At 46.8% G+C, this 22,887-nt stretch overlaps 1 long non-coding RNA gene across 1 annotated transcript in view; it reads right to left on the minus strand.

The window, feature by feature from the left end:
- Positions 1 to 11,787, minus strand: part of LOC115089161 — a 45,878-nt gene extending 34,091 nt beyond the window's left edge. The window contains exon 1 of the long non-coding RNA XR_003856020.1: positions 11,641 to 11,787. This is a non-coding gene — a long non-coding RNA (uncharacterized LOC115089161). The remainder of the gene's footprint in view (positions 1 to 11,640) is intronic.
- Positions 11,788 to 22,887: the final 11,100 nt, after the last annotated feature.

The following is a 22,887-nucleotide window of genomic DNA, read 5'->3' on the forward strand; positions in this document are numbered from 1 at the left end:
ATTGCACCTGGACAGAACTGGTCTGGAGCCCAGACTCAGGCAGGTGCCACAGATAGTCCAGCAGCTGGGGGAGGGGGCATGAGAAAGGGTCTAAACCATGACCCCTGCACCAGATGGAAAAACATTTCCACTTTGAGCTGTAGGACTTCCTGGTCAAATGTTTCCAGGACTCACCAGGATGTGGGAAACAGTCTGAAAGCCACAAAGGCTGGAGGACTACATGTTCAACATCCAAGCCATGAGGGCCAGTGCCCGGAGGTTCAGATGACAGGGTGCCCTGATTTTGAGATAAGGTTGGGCACCCACACCAACAGGTCCTACAGAAGTGGGAACCAGAACTGCCAAGGCCAAAAAGGCATCACAAGTATCATGGTCCCCTTGTCCTGCTGAAGACTTAGTAGGGTCTATGAGAGAAGCAGTAAAGGGGCGTATGCATACAGCAGGTCCTCTCCTCCAGTGAAGGGAGAAGGCATCACAAGCTAGATGGCCGTTCCCTGCTACCAGGGAGGCAAACAGATCCACATCTGGCTTGCCCATCAGAACAGCTTAGCTGCTACCACTGGGTTGAGGGACCATGCGTGTGGTTGGAAGGACCAGCTTAGGTGGTCTGCCAGCACACTGAGGTGACCTGACAGCAGAGACACCCTTGGGATAGGGCCCAGGTTCACACTTGCACCACTTCTTGGCAGAGGAGGAACCTGGTTGCCATCTGGATCAGAACTTCCTTGTATGACAACTGATCTCTGAATGCCTACAAGGTGTACCACATTGCTTGAAGCTCCAGAAAGTTTATCTGACAGTGGGCTTTGGCAGCAGTCCAGAGGCCCTATGTGTGGAGAGTATTGGTAGTTAGGGTCACTTGGTGTGGAGCGGGTTGGAAGGGAAGGCCTCATTCTAGGTTGGAAAGATCTTCCCACCAAGACAGACACCTTTAGAGGGTCCGTTATTGTGACTGGAGCCTTGAGGTCCTGAGAGGCCTGCTGCCACTGGGACCTCCTCATGCAGAGGTGAGCCAAAGGAGTCATAGACAGAAGCCACCATGTGGCCCAGTAGGTGGAGCAGGAGGCTGGCTGGTACCCTCAGACCGTTGCAGACAAGGGTAGCCACAGAGGCAAGGGTGATCGCCCGGTCCCTGGGTAGAAAAGCCTTTGCTTGTGCCGTGTCTAGCCTGGTGCCTATGAAGTCCAACTGAGGGGATAGAGAAGTGAGACTTGGGGGAAGCTTATAACAAACCCCACTGTCTGCAGGGTCAAGGTCAGAGCCTTGCAAGCTTTGGAGTGAGATTGGCTCCTACCCAGCCAATTGTCCAGGTATGGAAACACATGGACCAAGTACCACCTGAGGTAGGCAGCCACCACTGCTAAGCATTTGGTGAAGATGTTGGGTGCTGATGCCAGCCCAAAGGGCAGCACTTTGTACTGACAATGTGCACGCCCCACCACGAAGTGGAGGTATGTCTGGTGGTTGGGGACAATCACAATGTGTACATAAACCTTGAGAGATCAAGGGAGCAAAGCCAGTCTCCTCTGAGGAGAGAAATGGTGGAATCATTGCCACCTAATGTCAATGCACCAATGGCCACTACATCTCCTGGGTCCCTCTGTGTTGATACTTGAAATGTCAATTTCTATTTGGCTGGGCTAAAATCTCCCAAATTCTAAGGTCCTGCCAGGAATGTCATCCTTTTAAGGGTCATAGCCTTCAAGATGGTCCAGAGAGACCATCCTCAGAGGAGACTGAGTTCAAGATGGTCCAGAGAGACCATCTTGAACTTTTCTCTTATGAGAAACTTGTTCAATACCCTGAGGTGAGAATGGGGCACAAGCTTCCATTCCTCTTCAGAATGAGAAAATACCTCAAATAGAACCCTTGGCCCTGTTTATGGCGAGGGACCAGTTCTACTGCCCCCACTGCAAGGAGGGAAAGTTCCATTTGAAGGATGATCAAATGGGCAGATTAACGTGGGGGAGAGGTCTCGGAGCTGGCTGAAATTCAGACACTACCCCTGGCGAACAATAGAGGATCCAGCAGTAAGAAGTTCTCTTCCCAGTGAGGCCACTGACTGGGGAATCTGACGACAGGGATGTGCCAATTGACTTATGCTCCCTTATCACCGGTCAAAAACCCATGGTCGGGGCTTGCTGGGGTCTAGGTGCCTGCTGTTGGCGAGGACATCCCCTGGGACTGGTGTGAGGCAGACAAGTCCCGAGTGGCCAGAGGATAATATTTCCTCTGCCGATAGAAGGGTTTCTGAGAACCCTGCCTGGAGGATTTTCTGGCAGAAGACAGGCCTTCTGAAGCACTAGCAGACAGCTGCTGAAGGGTATCATGATAGTCCAATTGCACTACCACATCCCAAACCTTTTCCCCGAAGAGGTTTTCACCTGTGCAGGGGCAGTCTGCTAGCCTGTTTGGGACTTCCAGCCAGAGATCAGAAGTCTGGAGCCATGCCATCCATCTGGCACAGATACCCATGTAGCTAAGTGTAGCTAAGTGTGCTGCAGTCTCAAGCATTGTAGGTGGAATGCACTTCGTGTTTTCCTGCCTCCAGACCCAGCGAAGCAATGGCAGAAAGGGCTTCCTTCTGCTGCTGGGGGAGGCCCTCCACAAAATCCTGGATTCACTTCCAGAGATTGCAGTTATACTGGATCATATAAAGTTGATAGGCAGCAATGTGGGCAACCAGCATGTTGCCTTGGAAGATTTTCCACCCCAGAACATCAAGCTCCCTGTGCTCATATCACTGGAGGCATAGGTACGGGAGCGCCAGGCCTTTTTAAAAGCAGACTCCACGATCAACTGGTTGGGGAGGGAGGGGGAGTTGCCTCCTATCAAACCCCACGGCCTGTTACACCAAGTAAGTGGCAGCCTTCCTGTAAACAGGGGGGGGGGGGGGGGGGGAGAAGAGAAATGGGGTGCCCCAATATGTGGAGGAGTTGCTCCTTAAAGATATCATGGATTGGAACTGCCACGGTTTTTGTGGGAGCGTAGATAGGACTGAACACTACCAGCATTTTAGGAAGTGTCCCCTCCTCCTTGACCAACTGAAAGGGAATGGCCTCAGCCACAGCCCTGACAAACCGTGAAGGAAAAGTCCTCAAGTGGCGATTGGTACTGCTCTTCTGGAGGGAGGGCTCTGAAAGGGACTCGTTGGAATATTCAGATTGAGTCGTCACACCAGGGGGTCATAAGGCCCCTCCTCACTGGGACCAGCATGCCATGGGAGAGGTCCGTGAGGGGTATCAATCCTAGGCTCCGATGGCTTTGGCGCATCAATGGATCCCCTGGCATGGAAAGGTCAGAGGGATCTGTGGGCAAGGGAACACAGTACTGGCCATATCTTCCTCCTCGGAGGACTCTAGAATCAGGATTGCTCTGGTGGAGGGTATCAGTGGCTGATGGGAAATCAGAGGCCCTTGAGCACTGTGTTGGTAGGACACCCAGGATGTCCAGACGCTCCAACAGTGGTGGCACCAGCAGCTCAATATTTGAGCACTGGACTTCACCCTGTGATCCCACTCCTCTTGAAAGTCTGGAGTGGCCAGGACTGATGGAGGGGGATTAAAAGTCACTGGCTCTTCCTTGGGTCTCCAAGGTGCTCTGCACAAGTGTCTGTGGGGAACGCCTAGGGCTATTGGGTGCACTGGAGGGTAGGGCCTCTGATGGCTGGCACTGCTTTGGTGGCAGCTCAGCAGCTGTTGATGCTGCCCCAGAACTGTGCATCTACTGTGACTGGAGTCTATGCTTATAGGATCTTTTCCTGGCACCAAGGAAGCTGATGATCCCGATGTCCTGGATAGTGGGGAGACCATAGAGGATCGATCCCCTTCTCCCTGATCCTTGGAAGTACTGGCGAGAGGGACTGCGAGGAGAAGTGGGTCAGAGGGCTCCTCATGATCTCTTGGCATCGATGGGCCTGAGAGGTGTAGAATCTGGGGCCCTGAAAAATGTCTTCATCTTATCAAGGCATGCCCAATGCCCTTTGGGTGTCATCTGGTTGCACAAACAGCACCCACGGATGTCAAGCGAGGCCCCTAGGCAGAGGATACAAGCCTTGTGCAGATCAGTGATTGACATGGTCTGTGGGTACAGATAAAAGCCAGTCAACACCATAAAAAACACCCAGCATGCGGTTGATGACCAACTGTCACCATGATGCAAGGAGTCTGGAATTGACCATAAGGTTGGAAAAAAGGTAGAAAATTACCAACCATGAAGGGGGATCCAATGAGGAAATGGCAAAAACACTCAAATATTGAGGAAAAAGTGGAAAAAAGCTCCACAGATCACAAAGCAACTGCACCATGGAAAAGAGACTGAAGGGGGACCTTGTGTGGATAGTAGCAGGCTGAGCATGCTCAGTCTGCTGGTCAAAGCTTCTAGAACTTTGACAAAAGTTTTCCATGCCGAGCTCCAGATGTCACCCACATGTGAGGACTACCATTCTGCTTGTCCTAGGAGAATCCATGAATCTATTAACCAAGTAGACATAAGAAATAGCTAATCACTGTCAGGCCAGTACAGTGCGCTCTGGCAGAGCGCACCGTTAACCCACAATTGGACGCGAGTTTGACGCGCTAGCTTTACCCCTTATTCAGTAAGGGATAATAGTGCAAAAATGCGTGTCCAACCCCCCCGAACCTAATAGCGCCCGCAAAATGCAAATGCATGTTGCTGGCCCTATTAGGTATTCCTGCGCGATACAGTAAGTAAAATGTGCAGCCAAGCTGCACATTTTAGTTTAAGAAATTAGCGCCTACCCAAAGGTAGGCGTTCATTTCTGCTGGCACCAGGGAAGTGCACAGAAAAGCAGTAAAAACTGCTTTCCTGTGCACCCTCCGACTTAATATCATGGCGATATTAAGTCGGAGGCCCCCCCAAAGTCAAAAAAATTTGAAATTGGCCCGCGGCTTGAAAACCGGACACTCAATTTTGCTGGCATCCGGTTTCCGAACCCGTGGCTGTCAGGGACACCGGCAAAATTGAACATCTGCTGCCAAACCCGCTGACAGCAGCCACTCTTGTCCAAAAAGAGGCACTAGGGACGCGCTAGTGTCCCTAGCGCCTCTTTTTGCCACAGGCCCTAATTTAAATAAATTTAGTGAATTGCACACACAGGAGAGTGGCCTGTGAGCATGCCAGGAGAGTGGGCATTTGCCTACTCTCCTGCAACTTTTACTGTATCAGCCTGTGTGTAAGGCAGCATAGGGTCTTGCCAGATATTTGTGAATTGGATTGGCCACTGTCAGAAACCAGATACTGGACTTTATGAACCCTTTGCCTGACCCAGTAAGGCCGTTACGTTCAGATTAGCCATCTGAACCAGACAGGCATGACAGGGCATAAGTCAGGATCTCATCCTGGCTAGCCAGCAATACTCCAGAGAAGACAATTGCCTATGCAGCCCAGGTAGAACATCCTGTGCCTTAGGGGAGCTTCCCCTGCAAATGTGTTGGAAAGGATTTCAGCACTCCATGTCAGCTCCCATTGGTGCATTGGCATCAGAAAATACCAATGCCCATGCACAGATGCATCATAGGGCCTCAGAGTTCTGTCCAGCTCCTTGAAACTGCTGATGCCAGCAGAGGTGACATCTTTCTTAGCACCAGAAGCAGATGGATCACCTTGACTCCTGGAGACTGATGAAATTCCCATGGCAGAAGTGAGGATGAACTCTTACCTATAGGTGTGGTTGTGGGGGTGAGAAAAGGACTATGGCTGCCATCAAGAGGTTCCCCTCTTTTTGCACCATGCATCAACCTGATGTCAATGCCTCCTAACCCTTCCTGGTGCCTGGAAATGGTGGAATCATTGCCACCTAATGTCAATGCACCAATGGCCACTACATCTCCTGGGTCCCTCTGTGTTGATACTTGAAATGTCAATTTCTATTTGGCTGGGCTAAAATCTCCCAAATTCTAAGAGGTCCTGCCAGGAATGTCATCCTTAAGGGTCATAGCCTCACCAAGGGAGCAGCCCACGATATGGTCAAACCCACAGGCAAAGTAATACTGATCATATGACAGTTGTCCCCTGTCCAGCTGGGGTGTGTTTTACATAAACCAACAGGCCTTTGAGGCATGAGATGAAAAATAAGCAATTCAAGTAAATCCTGATGCCACCCTAGAACAATAGAACTAGTGTACTGTGCGGCAGACAGAAAAAGGGAACTTAAAGCTAGAGATAAAAATCAATAGGGTCTTGCAGCAGATCCTGCAGCTCCTGAATACTTGCTGTACCAGCTGAGAAAGGAACTGTAACCAGCAGGCTCTGCAAACCAAGGGGCAAAGGTCAGGACTACACATGCCCAGTGGGAAATGCTCAAAGCTTCATACAGGGCTCCATCTGAAGTCACTCATGTGAAAGGACTATGGTATCCTTAATATATCACCCATTGGCTCTGCCCCTTCAAAATAATTTGGCCCTGGTATCAGTGTTGAGTTTGTTTAGAACTTTCCTCCTGTACCTGTGTCTTTGGTATTCACACATACCATGACAGCTGGCTCCTTCCCTGAACTCAAATCCTGATCTGAGATCTGCTTCTTGGCAAGCAGGCAAGTTACCAAGCAATCTTCACTCACCTAGTTATGTACACTATTGAATCACCAGCTACACCAGTCCTAACTCCTTTTCCTAGGTACACACCTGCTGAACATTCAAACAGGTGCCAACTAGCTCAAACCCAGTACTCATCCCATCCCCTTTCCCACTCAAACTAAAAAAGGTAACATTTCCTGTGCATAGCTACAAATAAAAAAAGTGCAATTTTGGGCACCTACATTTTAGCCAATAGTAACAAAGATCAAGCAGCATCTTTTAAAAATATACTTGGCAGATTTCACATTTACTCACATGCTTGTGAGCTTGTCCCTAGCCTATGGTATACCTAATTAGCATTCTTGATTAGATGCTGCCTTGAACAGGGCTACAGAATCCCCCCCCCCCCCCCCCAGGAGTACAGTGCTCAGTAATTAGCACCTCTATCTAGCCCTTTAACCACTGCTCCTTAATGCATCAGAATCCTGAAAACAATTTTAATTGTATTGCTGGGACCTGCTATGGTAAGTGTTAGCATTTTCCTAAATTAGTTGCTAGGCAAGTGTCTCAGAGACTTCTGATGCAATGCTCAAAGACAAACAAAACTATCAAAGCAGCAAAGCCTAGCCATTTTTCTAGTTAATACCATTTCCTGTTGCCCACCATCTCACCCAAGTCTCTTTCCTAGTATCTGCACTCTATACCCACTTTCCCATGTACCAGTGCACCCCTTCACCATGTTTATTAAGTTCCATAATTTCAAACTATTTACTGTCCCATAATTTATTTATTATACCGAATTTCATGACTGGAATCACATCAACCCGGTTTACAATTAACAATGTGTGTAAGGCAGAGAGTAACATAATAAACAATATTCCTCATTCAAACTTCAAATACAGAAAACAATATTATGGATGTGAGAAAGTTACAATAAAACAGGGAAAATTAACTAGGATCTGGAAAGGGGAGAAACCGAACAAGGAAATAATGAAGTTCAATTCATGAAAGTCAAATGTCAAATTTCAGACCAAAGATGGTTTCAGCAACTTTTTACACCTGCCCATTGAAACACTGCAACCATAGCAGCAGGCTTCCCTATGCAGTCAGGACATAAAACCAATGTTGAATTTTCCAAACATATTAGTGGTGGTGTTTGTTACTGTTGCTGAATATATGTTTAATCCAATAAATGTTCTAGGATTTTCATAAACTAAGTACCTTTCATCACAGGTTACCATGACAGGACTTCCCCACATCACTGACAGAAAGATGCCCACTTCTTTGGTAGACAAGTATAGTTTGATGTGCCAGTTCTATGTTCAGGTTTCCAGATTTCAATTGTTTAACACATTGCCTCAAACTACTCTGTTTTGTCAGGCCCTCCAGTACTAGAGGCAAGATGTACAAAGTCTTCCTCTCTCCCATCAGATAAACAGGGTTTTTCTACCCTTCACCATATTTGCTACTATCATCTCTCTAAATACAGGAGCAAGTCTAAATTTTCATTTTGAAAATGTCTATGAGGATTCTTCCACCACTCACTCATATCCTGTTTCGTTTGGGATTTTTCAGATCTTTAGAATTCTATATCACATTCCAAGTACAGTAAAGAAAAGATACATGCAAGCTTGTCTCACTTCCACATCTAGGATCCCTCAGTAGCATTCTTTAGCTTTAAAGCTAAAGTTCCTTTTAAGAAGCCTAGTCCCAAAATTATTTTCCCAATTTGATTAATATTTTCAATTGTCTATCAATTTATATTCTAGTTTCTATGTTTTGAGTATGAAAATATCCATAAGTATTTCTCCTCTCAAACCAACTGTCCTAATTTGCTCTCTGGTGGGGAACCTGATTTTCAGGCCCTAACCCAGTTTGCTTTCAGAATACATATAGTGGAGGTACTATGCATGCATATTCTTCACAGATATCCTGAAAACCTGTTTGCAGCCCTCAAGGATTAGAGTTGTCCACCTCCACCATAAAACCTTACAGAGTATGCATAATCTTTTCTTTCTAGATGCTGACAGTATTCCAACGTAACACTTAAGTTCCTACCACAGACATTTATGCCCTCCTGTTTGGAAATTCAAACTTATTACAGCACTTTCCTATTTAGTGTAATTATATTATGTTAAGTAGCTATTGATCTCCAATTATGTTATAGCTCCAATATGTTTTATCCCATTTTGGATACATGTTTTATTCAAAAAGGCAGGTAAAATGTATAATTTACTTACAAGCTGAATAAAACAGCGATATTACATTTGTATTTCTTGTTCTGAATGGAGCTAATACAAGGTTAATTGTGATTTTAGTTGTGACAAAATGGGGGTTCATGTGGCTTTTAGGTTGTTACAGCCTTGGGACCCCTACATCCACAGGGATGACTACTCCTCTTGCAAAGCCTTTAGGTAGTCTCTAGCAGGCTGGGGGCTTCCTTTTGCATCAGCCAGAACCAAAGGGATTAAACCTCCTGCATTAACTAAAAACTGAAACAAAACTTGATTGCCCATCCATTTTCTTCCAAGTTGTAAGCATAGTTATCTTCCATGGGCCTTAAGAAACCAATGCTTTGGGTTAAGATGGGTTTTTATAAATCCTGCTGCAGGTGAGCTGGCTAAGAATATGCTAGGATTGGAAAGTACAGCACACCATACCTACAAGTCCACATCCTTAGGATAAACCAGTACTAAGACTTCCCTGGACACTAACTAATCATAGTAAAACTGATACATATATAGTTCCTTTGTTTTCAGGTTAAATTCCATTCTCTGTACCTCCTTTTTCTTAACTATTTAGCCTCGTGGCTGATCAGCAACCCAAAGGAGTCATTGAGTGATCCTAGATTTTTTTTGTACTTATATATGTAAATTGTGCAGACTTGTATGGCCACTGGAGTAATTCTTTAGAGGGAGGGACACCAGGTTAGGTATCAGTATCCCCAGAAACCAGATAGCTTATGGGGCAGGGTTCTGATTTGAACAATAATATAATACAAGGGAAATAGGATACTTCTCTTTCTTCTGATATAGAAGACGACCATAACATCATAAGTTGCCATACTGGGTTAGACCAAGGGTCCATCAAACCCAGCACCCTGTTTCTAACAGTGACCAATCCAGGTCACAGGTATCTAGCAAATACCCAAAACATTAAGTAGATACCATGCTTCTAATGGTAGTGAATATTCCCTAAAAAGTAAATTGTGTAACTCGCATGTGGGCATCCATGAGCACATTGTTCCCAGTACACACACATGGATGCATGCATATTATAAAATCTGCTGTTTGCATGCACAATTTTTATATCAGTATGCATGTAAGGGGGGAGGGGGGGCATTTTATAGGTTGTGCGTGGCAGTGCAATAGGCTATTCCCCCAGTTCCCTCCAATAAAGAAGCAGACTGGAAGGAACTTCCTAAACCCCCTGGCTAACCTGCCTCCCTTTTCCCCTTTCACCTACATTTTTTTTGTTTCACTACTTACCCGCTCTGCTGTGAAGCAGCAGGTTGAGTGTGCTGGTCTGATCCCAGCACACGCCTCAGCAGGACAGCACCTAGTAGTGCTGTACCAGCCCAGCCATGCCCCACCCCCGATCTGCCCTAGCCATTTTTAGCATATACCAGGAGATATGCGGACAGCTGCAGGCCTTTGAAAAAGCCAGCAACGCACGTATCACTACGTATATGTGGGTAGGGCAAAATCTGGCCAAAAATCAACTTGATTAATAGTTAATTGACTTCTCCAAGAAGTTATCCAAAGTGTTTTGTTTTTTTAAAACCCAGGTACACTAACTGCCCTAACCATAACCTGACAAAAAAATTCCAGAGCTTAGTTGGGCAAGTGAAAAAGAATTATCAGATTAGTTTTAAGTGTGCTACTTGTCACCTTCATGGAATGTCCCCTACTCTTGTTATTTGAAAGAGTAAATAAATCACATTTACTGGTTCTAGACCTCATGATTTTATAGACCTGTCATATCCCCCCCTCCTCCTCAGTCAACTCTTCTCCAAGAGAAACAGCCCTAACCTCTTTAGCCTTTCCATCCCCTTTACCTTTTTGGTCACCCTTCTCTATACCTTCTCCAGTAGAAATGGGTTGTCATGGGGCAGAGAATACTAAGCTTAGGAGTATACTAAGTCAGCTACTTTCTAGGACTCACTGGCCAAAAAAAAAAGGTTTTTTTTTTAAACTTGAAGAGGCAGATGGTCAACACATGCCAATACTTAAAAATACAAGCCAAGACTACAGTACCCAGATCCATGAATCTGAAGCACGTTCAGATCCATGAATTAATCATACATAACTATATCCAATCAGTTACAGAAATGACACGTGATCTCCTATGCCAGAAAGACCGAGTCACTCATTCATATCTGACAAAGAAACAGGCCTGGGCCATACTAAAAGTCAACTAGTACATATTTTATTTCAACATATACCGCAGGTAGCAAGCACTTTAGGCAGACTACTGGGAAAGCAGATATACGGGTTTGTCAATTAGGTATAACATTCCAGCAAACCCACGAACATTTGGGATAACTCTGGAGGAAAATATGCTAAGCCAGCAGTTTACTTATGAGACTTGAATGTTTACAGCTTTCTGGTGGTGGTTAGACAAAAGCAACCCGTGCCCCCCCCCAGGAACTGGCTGAGGCGCCTGCACCACGTCTGAGAAAACCAAGGTGGACATGGGGGGGGGGCGGGGTTAACAGCAGCAGCCGCCCACCTAAAGCCTCTTTAGAAAGCAGCGCGCGAGACAGCGACCCCTGCAACTCTCAAAATACTGACATCTCGCGGCGTTCGCCAACATAATTCGCGTATCTAAGCCTTCCCCTCCCCCCCCCCAAAAAAAGCCTAAACAACTGAAGCTAAAGTCATGCGACAGAGATTGCTGCAGGCGGCCTCGGAAGCCACTACTGAGCCCCGCTGTTTTAATACGAGTGGAACGGAGACGGCCCATTATTATTAAGAAATAAACTGCTTCCACGTTGAACACGAACAGTCACATAAAAAAATGTGCTTGCCGACAAAAAGAAAGAGACGAATTATAACGAGAACGTAAAAAATAAAAGGCATGAGGAAAGTTACTTAAACTCACCAAATGCGAGTGACAGGGAAAACAAACTGCGACAAAACTCCTCCGCACACCACTAGTCCTCCCACCTCAGCTTGTTTATCACACAGCTGTCTGGCGGCTCTCGTTTTATATAGGTTTGTTCGAAGCTCGCGGCTAGTGGCGTCACACGAGTGTGGACTTATGATTGGCTGTTGCCATGGAGCGGCTAACGAACTCCGACGGTGTTATTTCCGAACGTTGGGACGGATTTTGAAACGAAACAAATGTAGACTTTTCTTTCAGGCAGAAAATAACCGCCCGGGGTGGAGTCACGGCTACGGCCTATGGCCTTGATCTTTAGAGGCGGGTGGGGCGATCAACATAGCCGCTTTGTACCCACCGTCGCCCTCAAGCAATCGGTGCGGCAGGAGGCGATGAAGCACGAAGTCAGGCAGTTTTCTTTTTGTTGGGTGAAGGGTGTAAGTTTATTTCAAATTAAAACTTAAAAGAGCGAAAGGCGAACTTGTACCTTGTTGCTCAGTTACTTGTCTTTCAGGGCTGGCGCCGCACGGTTTCCGCCTCTGCGAGCTGCCGCGGCGCTGAGAGGGGGGAGTGACCCAAACTGGAGACCCACTAATGGGCGGTAAACGCGTTAGGCGGCACTTTGGCCACCGTAGCCTACTTCTACTGCCATTTAAACAGCTCTCATCTCTTTAACTGACCGCCCCCTTTCTGATGTCTCCCGCAGAAAAGTAAACAGCAGGGAGAGAAAGCACCTGCCAGCTGCTACAGCTCTGACTGTTCTGCACATCAGTGAACTGCTCCAGTAACACCTACGGTTGATATGTGAACCTTGATTCCTACCAATTCAACTCAAAATGCGGTACAGGGAACAGCTTTGAAGCTTCCTTATGGTCTCCGCATCTCAAAAAAGATATAATTGCGATGGAGAAGGTACAGAGAAGGGCGACCAAAATGATAAAGGGGATGGAACAGCTCCCCTATGAGGAAAGACTAAAGAGGTTAGGACTGTTCAGCTTGGAGAAGAGACGGCTGAGGGGGGATATGATAGAGGTGTTTAAAATCATGAGAGGTCTAGAAGGGGTAGATGTGAATCGGTTATTTACTCTTTCGGATAATAGAAAGACTAGGGGGCACTCAATGAAGTTAGCATGGGGCACATTTAAAACTAATCGGAGAAAGTTCTTTTTTACTCAACGCACAATTAAACTCTGGAATTTGTTGCCAGAGGATGTGGTTCGTGCAGTTAGTATAGCTGTGTTTAAAAAAGGATTGGATAAGTTCTTGGAGGAGAAGTCCATTACCTGCTATTAAGTTCACTTAGAGAATAGCCACTGCCATTAGCAATGGTTACATGGAATAGACTTAGTTTTTGGGTACTTGCCAGGTTCTTATGGCCTGGATTGGCCACTGTTGGAAACAGGATGCTGGGCTTGATGGACCCTTGGTCTGACCCAGTATGGCATGTTCTTATGTTCTTATGTCTCAATTGGTTCCCCACCTCTGAAAAAAAAAAAAAGAGGATCAAATGAAAAAAAACAAACTGTACTAGTATTTTTTTTATTTTGTTTAAAATTATTGTACAGTACTTTGGAAGATTTTATTGTAAAACCTGGAAAGCAATTTATAAGTTTCATAAATAAATGTGGGCTTGTGATGCACTTTTTTTCGCTTTAAAAAGCTGTGCGCTGAAGGTCTCGTACCTGTTTGCCTGAAGTAACATGATGCTAGGCTCACTTCCGGGCCGATACAGTAAAAAACGCGGGAGAGCGGGCGAGCGCTCTCCTGTGTGCGTGATACAGTAAAAAAATGTATTTAAATTAGGCCCGGCGGTAAAAAGAGGCGCTAGGGACAGTAGCACGTCCCTAGCGCCTTTTTGGACAGGCGCAGCGGCTGTCAGTGGGTTTGACAGCCAACGCTCAATTTTGCCGGCGTCGGTTCTCGAGCTCGCAGACAGCCACGGGCTCGGAAACCGGACACCGGCAAAATTGAGCATCCGGTTTTCGGCCCGACAGCCGCCGGCCCATTTTAAATTTTTTCTTCTTTTTTTTTTTTCTTTTTTTTTACCCTTCGGGACCTCCGACTTAATATCGCTATGATATTAAGTTGGAGGGTGCCGGCAGAAACTAGCGCCTACGTTTGGGTAGGCGCTAATTTCTTAGAGTAAAATGTGTGGCTTGGCTGCACAGTTTACTTACTGTATCCCACGCGCATACCTAATAGGACCATCAACATGCATTTGCATGTTGAGGGCGCTATTAGGTGTTGTGGGTTGGATGCGCATTTTTCTCCCCTTACTGAATAAGGGGTAAGGGAAAACGCGCGTCCAAGAGCAGGCTAACAGTGCGCTCCGTTGGAGCGCACTGTACTGTATCGGCCTGTATCATGAGCAGCCTGGGGGGTTGGTCGTGGCTGGATTTTCCAGGCTGTTAGGTCAGAGCAGTGTGGTTTGAATTCAGACCACTCGTAATATGGGAACTGACTGGTTTCCAGGTATGGGGCTGGTCAGGTAGTGGGAGGAGTTTGGGGGTGGCGAGGGCCCTACCTGGCAGTGTGAAGCGCACTTGCCTGCAGAGGCTGTTGCCACTGCATCTGTGGTCATGGTGTAAGAAGTGGTATTGCACCTTCTCATAAAAGAGTTAGTGAGACTATTTTTTTATTTAACGAACTTGCAACTACGGGTGTCCATACAGAAATAGGCACGCCCACAAACCAAAAACAACTTACTATTGTACATTCGCTTATCATTTTACTCCCCCCATCATTTTACTCCCCTCATCTCAGGATACTCAACCTATCTGATACCTTCATTTCAGTGTTATCTTTGCTTCTGGCATTTCTCATGCATTTCAGACTTCCCATGCTCCTTTCATTCTGCTTCTAATGCCAAGTTTCAGCTTTTAATTTTAACCTTGGTTTTTGTTAAGGGCTATGCCCTAAAGTTAACTGTATTTATCTGTTCCTTGTAAGGGCTTCGCCCATAAAGTTCATGTTTTACTGTGAACCGATGCGATGTGCAAACGGACATCGGTATATAAGAGACATTAAATAAATAAATAAATAAATAAACCTAAAAATTGGATGTCCTTCATCCTGTCTGCCTACATCCTGTTCCTAAATGGCAATTTATCTTGTTAGTTTGTACTGCTACGAGAAAGTCTTTGTTAGAATCAGGTGCAGGGAGGGATGTAGGAGGATATACATCCTTACACATTCCTTTCCTTGTCTGTAACTATGTGTGCCAGCCTCAGCATAATATATTATGCTGTGTAGTTCCCTGTATGTACCCAGATCACTCCAGTCAGTGGATTGAGCCTCCTGTCCAGCAGATGGATTACAAACTGGCTAAAAGACAGGAAACAGAGAGTAGGATTAAATGGACAATTTTCTCAGTGGAAGGGAGTGGGCAGTGGAGTGCCTCAGGGATCTGTATTGGGACCCTTACTTTTCAATATATATATATAAATGATCTGGAAAGAAATACGATGAGTGAGGTAATCAAATTTGCAGATGATACAAAATTGTTCAGAGTAGTTAAATCACAATCTGCTTGTGATAAATTGCATCAACACCTTGTGAGACTGGAAAATTGGGCATCGAAATGGCAGATGAAATTTAATGTGGATAAGTGCAAGGTGATGCATATAGGGAAAAATTACCCATGCTGTAGTTACACGATGTTAGGTTCCATATTAGGAGCTACCACCCAAGAAAGAGATCTAGGCGTCATAGTCTATTCAACTAGCTTGATCACTCCATTCTTATACTTCACTTTCAATGCATATCCAGCATAGTTCTCTGCTTCAACGGCAGGGGAGAAGAAAAAAGGGTTCGCACTCACAAAACGGGGAGTAGCTGGCTTGTTACGGTGGTTACTACCCCAAACCAAATGTACCTGATACTTCACTCTCGACGCATATCCAGCATGGCTCTCTGCTTCAACAGCATGGGAGAAAGACTGATGCATCACGAATTTCCAGCATAGCTCTCTACTTCAACGGCAGGGGAAAAGAAAAACTGATACTTCACGCATATCCAGCATAACTTCAACGGCAGGGGAGAAGAAAAAAGGATTCACACTCACAAAGTGGGGAGTAGCTGGCTTGTTACGGCGGTTACTACCCCAAACCAAATGTGCCTGATACTTCACTTTCGATGCATATCCAGCATAGCTCTCTGCTTCAACGGCAGGGGAGAAGAAAAAAACTGATACTTCACGCATATCCAGCATAGCTCCCGGCTTCAACGGCAGGGGAGAAGATAAACAACCAATAAGGGCTGTATAACATAATCTGGGTAAAAACAAATAAGCATGGGTGTAGCTTGCTTATTGCAGCGGTTACTACCCCTACTACCCCTAACTAATCAAGCTAGATATTTCACTTGGATGCAGCTCCATCACCGCTCTCTACATTTATGGTGGGGGTGGAAGGGAAATAGAACCAAGAGCTAAGAGAAACAGATAAGTATGAGAGAAAAAATGAGTGAGGCTTGCTGGGCAGACTGGATGGGCCATTTGGTCTTCTTCTGCCGTCATTTCTATGTTTCTATAGTGGATAACACATTGAAGTCGTCGGTTCAGTGTGCTGCGGCAGTCAAAAAAAGCAAACAGAATGTTGGGAATTATTAGAAAGGGAATGGTGAATAAAACGGAAAATGTCATAATGCCTCTGTATATCGCTCCATGGTGAGATCCCACCTTGAATACTGTGTACAATTCTGGTCGCCGCAACTCCAAAAAGATATACCGTATTTTTCGCTCCATAAGACACACTTTTTTTTCCCCAAAAGTGGGGGAAAAATGTCTGTGCGTCTTATGGAGCGAATGTAGCGTCTCTCCCTCTTGCGCGCCGACCCCCTCCTCCTCCCAACTCAGCCCAGTCAGTATGGCGCAGGTCAAACATCAGCTGTTTGAACCACGTGCGCTATGGAGGCCTATCCAGTTCAAACAGCTCCCTGCCGGTCTGCTGTTCCCGGGGTGCATCTTACTGCGAATGTTGGCGGCACCCTGGGAACAGCAGGCCGGCAGGGAGCTGTTTGAACTGGAGTGGCCTCCATAGCCCCTGACACCCCCCCCCCCCCCGGCAGAGCACAACACCGTTTTTCCACAGAGTTTGTGTTGTTAATGCACAGGTCTTTTCTGGCAAGGATGGAGGAACAGGAGGATCCTCCCCGGGTCGTTTCCCGCCGCCCCCCCCCGGCTAAGATCCCTCGATTGACCATCGGACACGGCTCTGGTACCCCGGACCCTCAGGGTGCCACCAGGGTCAGGACCGTGCCGGGCGGACCGGATCTGCCCGACCCTCCTCAGCCATCTCCTCTACCAGATCCTGATCAGGATCCAGATTTGTCGGTAGCGAATCCACCCGTCGAAGGAGATGACCCCCGGGTTCTGAGATTGTTTAAACGAGAAGAGCTTAAGCAGAGACTACATGCTGCACGTCGGTGCGAGAGTGATTCAATGCACTGCTGATAATTAATGGTTGCATGTTGGAAGATTTTGCACAAATGAATGCTATGTGGCAGCTGTGAAGTGTTGAAGCCCCTGAGGCAGCGGCTATGTGAGCCGCGAAACTCGGCCAGAGTCGGGCAAGTTTTTTAATATACGTCTCTGTTTTAATAAACATTGAAAAAGTTCCAGGCATCTATTCTTGTGTTTTTCCTGACGGCTATCATAGATCGCCTACCTCTGTGTTTTCTTGGTAATATGGTACCAAGACATGGTAAGAGGGTTGCTCAGTCGTGATTGGATTTTCCAATCTGTTAGGTCAGGGCAGTGTGGTTTGAATTCAAACCACTCATGATGTGGGAACTGATCGGTTCACACGCTTTGGGGGGGGGGGGGTAATGGAAGTAGTTTGGGGGTTGCGAGGGCGGTGTGGTAATGTAAAACACACTTGCCTGCCGATGTTGTTGCCTCTGCATCCAACCCACCCTTATTTTATACTCTGTTGTTGGGTATTGTTCTAGCTTCGCAACTTTGGGGGGGGGTAGCCCAAGCCCAGCTCCGGTGGCAGGGGTTGTGGGTGCGGTTATTGTTAATATCAGTAACCTACAGCCCCCTAGCCTGGTGGTGGTTTTCTTGGTGGTGGGTGGCGGATGGGCACTCTGGATTGGGTATTTTTGCTTATGCGGGGATCAGGCACCTGGTTATTACTTGTATTGAAGCTGCAGCCTATTTTGATCCATGCTGTTTGTGTATTTATTATGTGGATCTTTGTGAAAGGGCATGTGTAGGGAGAAATGTATGTCATAGCTTCCCATACTACTACTAAATGTTGAGGGAGGCTCAACCCACTGTCTGGACTGATCCGTGGTACTACAGGAACGAAAATTAGCAGGTAAGAACCAAATTTCCTTTAGTGTTTTTCAGTAAGGGGGGGGGGGGGGGGGGGTCCTGGCTGGGTTTTGCAACTCGGCCTTCTATAGCTAGAGATTTCTTTACCAGAAATTAGAATATAAGTGAATAAAGAAATACAATTCTATTTGTATATTTCTATTTGTATATTTGTAGAATTGTACAATTCTATTTGTATATAGGGAGGAGGAATAGCCTAGTGGATAGAACAGTGGACTATGAACCAGGAGACCAAGGTTCAAGTCCTGCCGTCGCTCCTTGTGACCTTGGGCAAGTCACTTTACCCTACATTGCCTCAGGTACAAAAACTTAGATTGTAAGCCCTCTGGGGATAGAGAATTACCTACAGTACCTGAATGTAAACCAGTGTGATCTCTCAATTGAGATCAAATGTCGGTATATAAAAATAATAAATAAATAAATAAATATTGTATTACCATCTGTAATAGCAACATTAGTGAGCCCTTGCTCACAATGGGTTGGTGTTTCTTTGGCGGTGTTCTCTCTTCCGATGAGGCGGCGATGGCTGCCAAGGAGGTTGTGGAGATAAGAGGTGGTTCATGCGTGTTGGCGGCAGCATCTTGTGATGGCGGGAGTGATTTGTCAGAGCCTTTCAGCGTTCCAGAGCTCCCAGCGGTAAGTGCATCCGACAGCATGTGGTTATCTGCAGCCAGCTGGGGGGAGATGGCCTTGCCGGCGCTGCCAGTAATTGAGTGCGCAAGTTCCTGGGGCATTCTGGGAGGTTGGGGAATGCATTCGCGTGCATGCAGTCGCGGTCCTCCTGGGTCCCCATTGGGGGAGAAGGTTGTTACTCCCATCGTGCTTGGCCTGTTCCTGGGCCCGTTCTCCTCCCTACTCGCGATGCGGCTGAATCATTGCTGTCTCTGCTGCCGTCAGGCAGCCAGAGCAGTCTGTTGCTGAAGTGACAGGGGCTGCAGTTTCTACCTCTGTGGGGGGGGGGGGGGGGGGGGGAGCCCCTGAGATTGGTGTGGCCGGCGCTGTGGATTCCAGGTTAGCGTTCCGGGTAATATACTGCCTGGGTGGGGGGTGGGGCTGATTTGTCCTGGGCTGCAAGTGGGGAATACAGGGCTGGATCTGTTGTGGGTGCTGGATTTTGGGGGTCCGGTGGCTAATTTCAGGGGTTTATGGGATAATTGGGGCCCATATTTTCCAGTTGGGGGGGGGAGGGCCCCTTGGCACCTTGGTTAGGGTCTTGTTTTGAAGGGAGGTTTACTGCTCCGGGTGGGAGTAACTGGGGCAGTCCTTTGTGGTTTTGGCCATCTAATATTGACGTCGGGGGAGCTACTCTGACCAATATGGGTCAAAGTAGCTGATGGCCTACCCCTGGGCTGAGGCCCTTTTTCTGAGGTTGCATGGGGGACTGTTGGGGGTCCGGGGCTGGCAGAGTCTTTTGGGCCTGCTGTTTCAGCTGCTTCTGTTCTTTCTCAGGCATATCCATTGCGTAAATCCTTGAATGGTCTAGGCCCCTCATGGCAGGAAGGATGGCAAAACGACCCTGTGTCTGCAGTGGTTAATGCATCTGGTTCTTCGATCCTAACTCCGAGAGCGGAGGAACCGAGCATGGATCAGCAGGGAGAGTTTTTGTCTGGGGGGGGGCCCTGTAAAGTGGGTGAGACACTGGCCCAATTTGTTTCAGCAGCTATGGTTGGGAGTTTGTCAGGTGGTAGGAGAGTTGCTGGTCACAAGTCAGGTGAGTCTCTGGGGGTTAAGAGGTGGGATAAATCAAAGCACAGGAAGAAGCAGGATAGGTCCAGCTCTCTGATTCCTCATCATCATTCTCTTCTTCCTCTTCTGGTTCTTCACATGGGCTGATAAGGTTACCAATGCAGGGGGCCCCCCTCTCTGAATTGGGGGAGGATGTGCCTAGATCCCTTAGGAAGAAGATACTGTAGCAGAAATATATTGATATTTTTCAGTTGTTGGAAGGTCATAGAGGTAGGAGGAAGGAAAAGAAGAAGAGTGTGGAGCGTTTCCTGGGGACTCAAAAGGTGGCATGTAATGTTCTGAATTAGATCTGATTCTTTCTTCATTTGGCTAGTGTTGTCGGGTGCGCAACATGGGCCTTTATTAGCTTATGCTATCGCTATTTTGGCTGCTAGTAGAGAGTATGAAAAGTGGTCTTGGCTCAATTGTGACGAGCATTTTCGTGACCGTATGGAAGAGAATAAGTTTATGTCGTGGGGTATGCAGGACGTTGGTTTGTGATTAACACAGATGAATAGCAAGGTCTCTTCCTCTTCAGTGGCTAATGCGGGTGGGGTAGCTAGTGGATCAAGTGGGTGGCCCTTTCGAGCGGAGCCCGCAACTGTTGGCATAGGTCAAACCAGGCTGGGTCCCCTTGACGTATGCTGGCGTTTTAACCATTCCGTTTGCAACTTCCCAGATTGTATGTTCCAGCATGCGTGCTCTAGTTGTGGAGCCGGTCACCCACTCTCCAACTGCCTTAAGCAGGTGGGTGATGGAGCTCCTGGGGGGTTGCCCTCTGCAAAAGAGAGTCCTGTCACCCCCCACCGATTCAGCTTGCTGTTTTGGTGCCTTGGCTAGAGGTTTATCCAAAGGTAGAGGTTGCTCTTCTTTTGTTTCAAGGGTTTGAGTATGGTTTTTGGATCCCTTTTTCATGGGCAACTGGGGGGGGGGGGGGGGGGGAAGAAGGGGAATGGACAAAATTGGACTTCAGTTCAGAAACTGGCCCATGTAGTTAGGGAGAAGTTGCGGAGGGAAACTGTGTTGGGGAGAATCACAGGTCCTTTCGTGGAGCTTCCATTTCAGGGGATGGTTTTGTCACCCATGCCGATAGTCCCAACGAAAGAGCGTGGGACATTTTGTCTGATACATAATCTGTCATTTCCTGAGGGAAGTTTTGTTAATGATTTTATTCCATGAGACCTTTGTACTGTGCAGTATGCTTCCTTCGATTCAGCTGTGCAAATGGTTCCATGCTTTGGTTGGGGGACTTTGATGGCTAAGGTGGATATTGAGTAGGCTTTCCAACTCTTGCTGGTTCATCCAGAGACGTTCCTGTTGTTGGGCTTCTGCTTTAATGACACCTTTTATTTTGATAAATGCATGCCTATGGCGTGCTCAATTGCATGTGCACATTTTGAGGCATTTAGCACTTTTGTTCATTGGGTAGTCAAGCAGCAGTTGGGATCTTCGAACATTGTTCATTATTTAGATTCTTTTTTTTATTTGTGGGCAAGGTGTCTTTGACTTTGATGTGCTGCAGTGTTTTCAGGAGATCACTTTTGCTTTTGGCATCCCTATTGCAGAAAGTAAGACTGAAGGGCCTTGCACATAATTGGTTTTTCTGGGGCTTGAGTTGGATTTGGTGACTATGATCTCACGGCTGCCCTCTGAGAAGGTTGAGGGTTTGGTAGGGAGGGAGCTTCTTTGTAAGAAACTGACCTTGCCACAGATACAATCCTTGGTGGGTAGTCTGAATTTTGCCTGTTGCGTGATTCCCATGGGTAGGGTATTTCTGCAAAGGTTGTCCTTCCCTAAGTCAGGTGTGAAAAACAGTAATTATATTCAAATTCCGCATACGATTTGTGAGGATTTGCACATTCGGGATCGATTCTTGTCTGACTTCAGAGGTTCTTTGTTTTGGCAATCTGATTCATTGTCAAATCATGACCTTGAGTTGTATATAGATGCAGTGTGTTCCCTTGGTTTTGGTTCTTATTGTCAAGGCTCTTGGTGCGTGGCTTCATGGGCAGAGGATTGAAAGTTGTCTGGTACGACAAGGAACATTACCTTCTTGGAATTGTTTCCAATAGTGGTCACAGTTCGCTTCTGCAGAACAAGAAGTTGGTTTTCTGGTGTAATAACCTAGGTGTGCTTGAGGTTATCAATAAGCGATCTGTGAAATGTATGCTAGTTTCTGAATTATTGCAGGAATTTGTCCTTTGTTGAATGTGACTGGGCTCGTCTTGTGCCTGGGGTATCTAATGCTTTGGCTGATTCTCTCTCGTTGCAAGTGGGCCTTATTTCAGAAGCTTGCACTGGTGGCAGATCTGTGCAGAGCGTCTGTACCTCCTTTCCTATGGAAATTTGGTTCCCAGAAGCATAGAAACTGCTTCAGACATCCTTAGCCCCTTCCACTTGGACCACTTATGAAAAAGGAGCTGACAAGGTGGTGTCTTTTCTTGCAACCATGGGTTGGCAGTGGGGTCCTGTCCTTGATGTTTGCCTGTTGCGGTTTATTGAGAAAGCAAAGGCTGAGGGGGTTTTGAAGGCTGCAGTTGCAAGACAGTTATTGGGGTTTTCTTTTTTTATGTGGGTTCATGGTTGGGGTTTCCCTATGGCTAGATTCTTGGTCCGTCGCTTGTTACTGGGTTGGTCCTAGGGTGCGGTGCAGGATTCGGACAATTACTTATTACGTGTGGTATCTTGCTCAGGCTATGGGAGGTGGTGTTGGGTATTTGTGATTTGCAATATGAATGTGGGCTGTTCCATTTAGCTTTTATGCTTATGTTTTTCACATTAGTGAGCTTGTCCTCTGGTCTGTTAGCCCAACATATTATCTTGCCCAGTGACTCGCTTATTTATATTCTTAGATCTAAGTGATCAGGGTGGTAGGGGTGCTTCAGTGGTGCTTAGAGCTGTTCCGGGTTTGCAGACCTGTCCGGTGGCTAATTCAGTTGTCTTTAGTCAAATTCGACCAAAGGGTGGAACCCAATTTCTAGTTCTCTGACCTGCGGCCTTTAACCAAGTACCACTTTGAGACAGTGTTGCGATTAGGCTTGTCTGCACTCGGTTTGGATGTCGGTCGGTTTGGGACTCATTCATTCCAAATTGGGGCTGCAACATCAGTGGTTTCCTCAGGCTTGTCGGGCAGTGAAAGTCCGTTGCCTTCGTTGGATAGGTGCATCCTGGTTCTTCTTGATGTG

Source organism: Rhinatrema bivittatum, chromosome 4, assembly GCF_901001135.1.
Source record: "Rhinatrema bivittatum chromosome 4, aRhiBiv1.1, whole genome shotgun sequence".
Taxonomy (NCBI): Eukaryota; Metazoa; Chordata; class Amphibia; order Gymnophiona; family Rhinatrematidae; genus Rhinatrema; species Rhinatrema bivittatum.